Source organism: Arachis stenosperma, chromosome 6 (assembly GCF_014773155.1).
Source record: "Arachis stenosperma cultivar V10309 chromosome 6, arast.V10309.gnm1.PFL2, whole genome shotgun sequence".
NCBI lineage: Eukaryota > Viridiplantae > Streptophyta > Magnoliopsida > Fabales > Fabaceae > Arachis > Arachis stenosperma.
This window is the reverse complement of record NC_080382.1, coordinates 83,421,432-83,428,794: the sequence shown is the minus strand read 5'-3', so window position 1 is coordinate 83,428,794 and position 7,363 is coordinate 83,421,432. Positions and strand designations below refer to the sequence as shown.

General features: G+C 38.8%; 1 non-coding gene across 1 annotated transcript; it reads right to left on the bottom strand.

The window, feature by feature from the left end:
- Positions 1-6,703: 6,703 nt before the first annotated feature.
- LOC130937696 (small nucleolar RNA R71) lies at positions 6,704-6,811 on the bottom strand. The gene has a single exon (XR_009068901.1). It is a non-coding gene; the product is annotated as a small nucleolar RNA R71 (small nucleolar RNA).
- Positions 6,812-7,363: the final 552 nt, after the last annotated feature.

Genomic DNA, 7,363 nt, shown 5'->3' with positions numbered 1-7,363 from the left:
GAACAATCTTCCTTTTTCTTGGATTCTTTATCTTTGTCTCGGTAGGCAGAACCGAACCTCGAGGCTTCCCAAAGTCGTGAATTCTCCTCCACGTTGATGCACTTCTGTGCCCGTTCTTGTACTTTGTCCAGGGATGCAGGATATTTCTTAGATATAGATTGGCTAAAAGGTCCTTCTCGTAGGTCATTTATGAGGCCCATAATGGCAGCTTCTGTTGGTAGACTTTGTATGTCCATGCATGTTTTGTTGAATCTTTCCATGTAGTTACGAAGACTTTCCCGATCTCCTTGCTTGATCCCTAGTAGGCTGGGGGCATGTTTAGCCTTATCTTTTTGTATGGAAAATCTGGCCAGGAATTTTTTGGCCAGGTCGTCGAAGCTCGAGATGGACTTTGGAGTTAGGCTGTCGAACCATCTAATAGCTGTCTTGGTAAGAGTTGTTGGAAAGGCTTTGCAACGAATTGCATCTGAGGCGTCAGTGAGGTACATTCTACTTCTGAAATTGCTGAGGTGATGGTTGGGGTCTGAAGTGCCGTCGTACAGAGTCATATCCGGAAGTTTGAAGTCCTTTGGAATTTTGGTCTTCATGATTTCCCTGGTGAATGGATCTTGATCCTTACGAGAGCTATCCTCTGGAGTGGATCGAGTAGCTTTGGTTTTGAGATCGGCTTCGAGTTTTAGAAGCTTATCTTCTAATTCCTGGCGTCGCCTTATCTCCCGATGTAGATCCTCTTCTTTTTCGCGTTGATGTTGGGCTTCTTTCTCGAGTTGTTTTAATCGATCTTGAAGTGCCTCTATGGCTCCTGCGTTTGGAGAATTCTTTTCATTGTTAAGTTGAGGAGTATCCTTTGGTGTAGTGTTCGCATTTTTGTGCGGCGTTCTATCTTCTAGATCTGAGTCGTGGTCGTTGTCATGGTCGTCCGCCATGGTGATGGGATGACTTCTAGGGTCCCTGGCAACGGCGCCAATGTATCGATCTCGGACGAGATCTTCTGTGCTGGTTGGAGCGGTTGTGTTCGACTTGTTGGACTTGGTGGTAGTGCTGATCCTTCATCCCTGGAGGGTGGGGGGTACCTGCAAGGGACTCCGATGCTTAAGTTAGCAAGGGTATTAAGCACGTATTGAATAGAATTAGAGTATGAGTTATACTTGGGTGCTTCAGTGTATTTATAATGGTGAGATGTGACCTTCTTTGGATAAGATAAGTTAGTTATCTTATCTTATCTTATCTTTTGTCAAGGTCAGCTTATCTTCCATGGAACCGCCCTTATCTCTATAGGCTTGGGCTGCCTTTGGATCGGGGTCGTATTCCTTGAGTTGGGCCCTTCTTTGGGCTTTCCTGTCAATTTGGCCGAGTTCTTTACAAAGAAGTCGGTCCGCTTGACCTAAAGAGGTTGTTCGCTTTGCTACTGAACATCCCGGCTCGGACAGCTCGACCCAAGGTATGAATATATTTCATGGAGGATAATGAAGTGCTCTTGGTGCTCCATCCTTAGCGCTTTTCATGCTTCTTTCTAGTGATGGGTTTTTGAGATGAATCTCTCCATCTCCCATGACTCGGAGTTGGCCACAACTGCCTTTCCTTTCCTCTTCCTAGAGGTTTCTCCAGTCTTATGTACCATTAATAGTTATGGAAAAACAAAAAGCAATACTTTTTCCACACCAAACTTAAAAGGTTGCTCGTCCTCGAGCAAAAGAAGAAAGAAAGAAGGAGAAGAAGAAGAAATAGAAGAGATGGAGGTGTATGAAGGGTCGGCCATGTGGGGTTGGGAGTGTTTTTGGAGGGGAATAGTTTGAATTTGAGTGGGTGGGTGTAGGTGGGAAATAGTGGTTGGATGTGAGTGGTGAAAAGAGTGTTATGGAAAGGTTTGAAGAAGGGGGAAAGTGAGTTGGGGTAGGTAGGGATCCTGTGAGGTCCACAGATCCTGAGGTGTCAATGATTTCTCATTGCTGCACCATTCTGGCGTGTAAACGCCTTTTTGAGTGCCAATCCTGGCGTTAAACGCCAGGTTGCTGCCCATTTCTAGCGGTTAACGCCAGCTTTCCTTCCCTTTCTGGCATTTAACACCAGCTTTTCTTCCCTTTCTGGCATTTAACGCCAGCTTGGTGCCCTTTTCTGGCGTTAAACGCCAGTCCGGTGCCCTTTTTTGGCGTTAAACGCCCAGAATGGTCCTAGACTGGGCGTTTAACACCCATTCTGCTACCTAAATGCCAGTAAGCTCATCCTCCAGGGTGTGCTGTTTTTAATGCTGTTTTTTATTTTTGAATTAATTTTTGCATTTATTTTTGTGATTCCACATGATCATCATCCTAAAGAAAACACAAAATAACAATGGAAATTTAACATAGATAAGTAAAAATTGGGTTGCCTCCCAATAAACGCTTCTTTAATGTCAATAGCTTGACAGTGAGCTCTCATGGAGCCTCACAGATACTCAGAGCATGGTTGTGGCCTCCCAACACCAAACTTAGAGTTTGAATGTGGGGGCTTGTTTTGACTCTATATTGAGAGAAGCTTTTCATGCTTCTTCTCCATGTGTACAGAAGGAGATCCGTGAGCTTTAAACATAAGGTAGTCCTCATTCACTTGAAGGACAAACTCTCCTCTGTCAACATCAATCACAGCTTTTGCTGTGGCTAGGAAGGGTCTGCCAAGGATGATGGATTCATCCTTGTTCCTTCCAATGTCTAGGATTATGAAGTCAATAGGGATGTAAAGGCCCTGAAACTTCTCTAAAACATCCTCTACAAGTCCATAAGCCTGTTTCATGGATTTGTCTGCCATCTCTAGTGAGATTCTTGCAGCTTGCACCTCAAAGATTCCCAATTTCTCCATTACAGAAAGTGGCATGAGGTTTATGCCTGACCCAAGGTCACACAGAGCCTTCTCAAAGGTCATGGTGCCTATGGTATAGGGTATTAAAAATTTTCCAGGATCTGGTTTTTTCTGAGGTAATGTCTGCCTAATCAAGTCATTCAGTTCATTGGTGAGCAAGGGGGTGATGAGCGGATAATTTAAACGCTTTTTGGCATTGTTTTTAGAAAGTTTTTAGTAGGATCTAGCTACTTTCAGGGATGTTTTTATTAGTTTTTATGAAAAATTCATATTTCTGGATTTTAGTATGAGTTTATGTGTTTTTCTGTGATTTCAGGTATTTTCTGGCTGAAATTGACGGACCTGAGCAAAAATCTGATAGGAGGCTGAAAAAAGACTACAGATGTTGTTGGATTCTGACCTCCCTGCACTCAAAATGGAATTTCTGGAGCTACAGAACTTCAAATGGCGCGCTCTCAATTGCATTGGAAAGTAGACATCCAGGGCTTTCCAGCAATATATAATAGTCCATACTTTATTTGAGTTTAGATAACACAAACTGGCGTTCAACGCCAGTTCCATGCTAGATTCTGGAGTAAAACGCCAGAAACATGTCACAAACCAGAGTTAAATGCCAAAAACACGTTACAACTTGGCGTTTAAGCCCAAGAGGAGACTCTGCACGTGTAAAGCTAATGCTCAGCCCAAGCACACACCAAAGTGGGCCGTAAAAGGGATTTCTGCACTTAGACTTTTTTCTGTAAACCCTAGTAGCTAGTCTAGTATAAATAGAACTTTTTACTATTGTATTGGGAGTCTCTCTTAGACCATTATTCCTTTTCCCTATTTTTGAATTCATATGCCATTTGGGGAGGCTGGCCATTCTTCCATGCCTGGACCTTTATCACTTATGTATTTTCAACGGTGGAGTTTCTACACACCATAGATTAAGGTGTGGAGCTCTGCTGTTCCAAGAGTATTAATGCAAAGTACTATTGTTCTTCTATTTAATAAATGCTTATTCTTGTTCTAAGATATTCGCTGCACTTCAACATGATGAATGTGATGATTCGTGACACTCATCATCATTCTCACCTATAAACGCGTGACTAACAACCACTTCCGTTCTACCTTAGATCGAACGTGTATCTCTTAGCCTCCATTCCGAAAGATCGGAGTCTTCGTGATATAAGCTAGAATTATTGGCGGCCATTCCTGTGATCCGAAAAGTCTAAACCTTGTCTATGGTATTCCAAGTAGGATCTGGAAAGGGATGACTGTGACGATCGAGCTCCAAACTTGCGAGTGTTGGGCGTAGTGACAGACGCAAAAGGATCACTGGATTCTATTCCAACATGATCGAGAACCGACAGATGATTAGCCGTGCGGTGACAGCGCATTTGGACCATTTTCACTGAGAGGACGGGAGGTAGCCATTGACGCCGGTGAAACCCGAACATACAGCTTGCCATAGAAAGGAGTAAGAATGATTGGATGAAAGCAGTAGGAAAGCAAAGATTCAAAAGGAGCACAGTATCTTCATGCGCTTAACTAAAATTCCCACTAATGAATTACATAAGTATCTCTATCTCTATTTTATGCTTTATTTATCTTTATATTCAAAAACCATTATAACCATTAGAATCCGCTTGACTGAGATTTACAAGATGACCATAGCTTGCTTCATACCAACAATCTCCATGGGATCGACCCTTACTCACGTAAGGTTTATTACTTGGACGACCCAGTGCACTTGCTGGTTAGTTGTGCGAAGTTGTGAAGAAGAATGATATTACAATTGTGCGTACCAAGTTGTTGGTGCCATTGAGATCATAATTTTGTGCACCATGTTTTTGGCGCCGTTGCCGGGTATTGTTTGAGTTTGGACAACTGACGGTTCATCTTGTTGCTCAGATTGTTTTATTTTATTTTCGTTTTTTAAAAAGAAATTTTTTAAAAAATCCAAAAAAATTAATAAAATCATAAAATCAAAAAAAATATTTTTGTGTTTCTTGTTTGAGTCTAATCTCAATTTTTAAGTTTTGTGTCAATTGCATGTTTTTAAAATTTGTGCATTTTTGGAAAAACTCATGCATGGTGTTCTTCATGATCTTCAAGTTGTTCTTAATAAGTTTTCTTGTTTGATCTTCATATTTTCTTGTTTTGTGTCTTTTGTTGTCTTTCATATGCATTTTTTGATCCATAGTGTCTAAACATTGAAAATTTCTAAATTTGGTGTCGTGCATGTTTTTCTTTTCTTGAAAATTTTTCAAAAAAAATCTTGATGTTCATCATGATCTTCAAAGTGTTCTTGGTGTTCATCTTGACATTCATAGTGTTCTTGCATGCATCATGTGTTTTGATTCATAATTTTCATGTTTTGGGTCATGTTTGTTATTTTTCTCTCCCATCATTAAAAATTCAAAAATCAAAAAATATCTTTTCCTTCTTTTACTCAAAAATTTGAAATCTTTGGGTTGACTTAGTCAAAAATTTTTAAAATAAGTTGTTTCTTGTTAGTAAAGTCAAGATTTCAATTTTAAAAATCTTATCTTTTCAAAATCTTTTTCAAAATCAAATCTTTTCTTTTTCCTTTTGTTATTTTCGAAAATTTTTTAAAATTGATTTTCAAAATCTTTTTCTTATCTTTATTTCATGATTTTCAAAAACTTTACTAACAATTAATGTGATTGATTCAAAAAATTTGAAGTTTGTTACTTTCTTGTTAAGAAAGGTTCAATCTTTAAATTCTAGAATCATATCTTTTAGTTTCTTATTAGTCAAGTAATCAATTTTAATTTTAAAAATCAAATCTTTTTAATTTCCTTTTCAAATCTTTTTCAAAATATATTTTCAGTCATATCTTTTTAATCATATATTTTTCAAATCATATCTTTTCTCAAAATCAATTTCAAAAATCTTTTCTAACTTCTTATCTTATTGATTTTCAAATCTTTTTCAACTAACCAATTGACTTTTTGTTTGTTTCTCATCTTTTTCAAAACCACCTAACTACTTCTCTCTCTCTAATTTTCAAAAATTCCTCACCCTTTTTCAAAACTCTTTTTAATTAACTAATTGTTTCAAATTTTAATTTTAATTTTATTTCTTCTCTTAATTTTCGAAAATCACTAACTTTTTTTTAAAATAATTTTTGAAATTCTCTCCCTCTCATCTCTTTCTATTTATTTATTTATCTACTAACACTTCTCTTCTACTCATAATTCGAACCCTCTACTCTTCTCTCTCTGTGTTTGAATTTTTCTTCTTCTATTCTTTTCTTCTTCTACTCACATAAAGGAAAATCTATACTTTGACATAGAGAATTTCTCTTCTTTTCTGTTCTCTTCTTTTTCATATGAGCAGGAGCAAGCACAAAGACATTCTTGTTGAAGCAGATCCTGAACCTGAAAGGACTCTGAAGAAGAAGCTAAGAGAAGCTAAAGCACAACAATCCAGAGAAAACCTTACAGAGAATCTCGAAAAAGAAGTAGACATGGCCGAACCCAACAACAATGCAAGGAGGATGCTTGGTGATTATACTACACCTACTTCCAATTTTTATGGAAGAAGCATCTCAATCCCTGCCATTGGAGTAAACAATTTTGAGTTGAAGCCTCAACTAGTTGCTCTAATGCAACAGAACTGCAAGTTTCATGGACTTCCATCAGAAGATCCCTATCAGTTTTTAACTGAATTCTTGCAGAATTGTGATACTATTAAGACTAATGGAGCAGATCCTGAAGTCTACAAGCTCATGCTTTTCCCTTTTGCTGTAAGAGACAGAGCTAGAACATGGTTGGACTCACAACCTAAAGATAGCCTGGACTCTTGGGATAAGCTGGTCACGGCCTTCTTGGCCAAGTTCTTTTGTCCTCAAAAGCTGAGCAAGCTTAGAGTGGATGTTCAGACCTTCAAGCAAAAGGATGGTGAATCCCTCTATGAAGCTTGGGAAAGATATAAGCAGTTGACCAAAAAGTGTCCTTCTGACATGCTTTCAGAGTGGACCATTTTGGATATATTCTATGATGGTCTATCTGAGTTCTCTAAGATGTCACTGGACCATTCTGCAGGTGGATCCATTCACCTAAAGAAAACGCCTACAGAAGCTCAAGAACTCATTGACATGGTTGCAAATAACCAATTCATGTACACCTCTAAGAGGAATCTTGTGAGTAATGGGACCCCTCAGAAAAGGGGAGTTCTTGAAATTGATACTCTGAATGCCATATTGGCTCAGAACAAAATGTTGACTCAGCAAGTCAACATGATTTCTCAGAGTCTGAATGGATTACAAAATGCATCCAACAGTACTAAAGAAGCATCTTCTGAAGAAGAAGCTTATAATCCTGAGAACCCTGCAATGGCAGAGGTGAATTACATGGGTGAAGCCTATGGAAACACCTATAATCCCTCATGGAGAAATCATCCAAATTTCTCATGGAAGGATCAACAAAAGCCCCAACAAGGCTTTAATAATGGTGGAAGAAACAGGTTTAGCAATAGCAAGCCTTTTCCGTCATCTTCTCAGCAACAGATAGAGAATTCT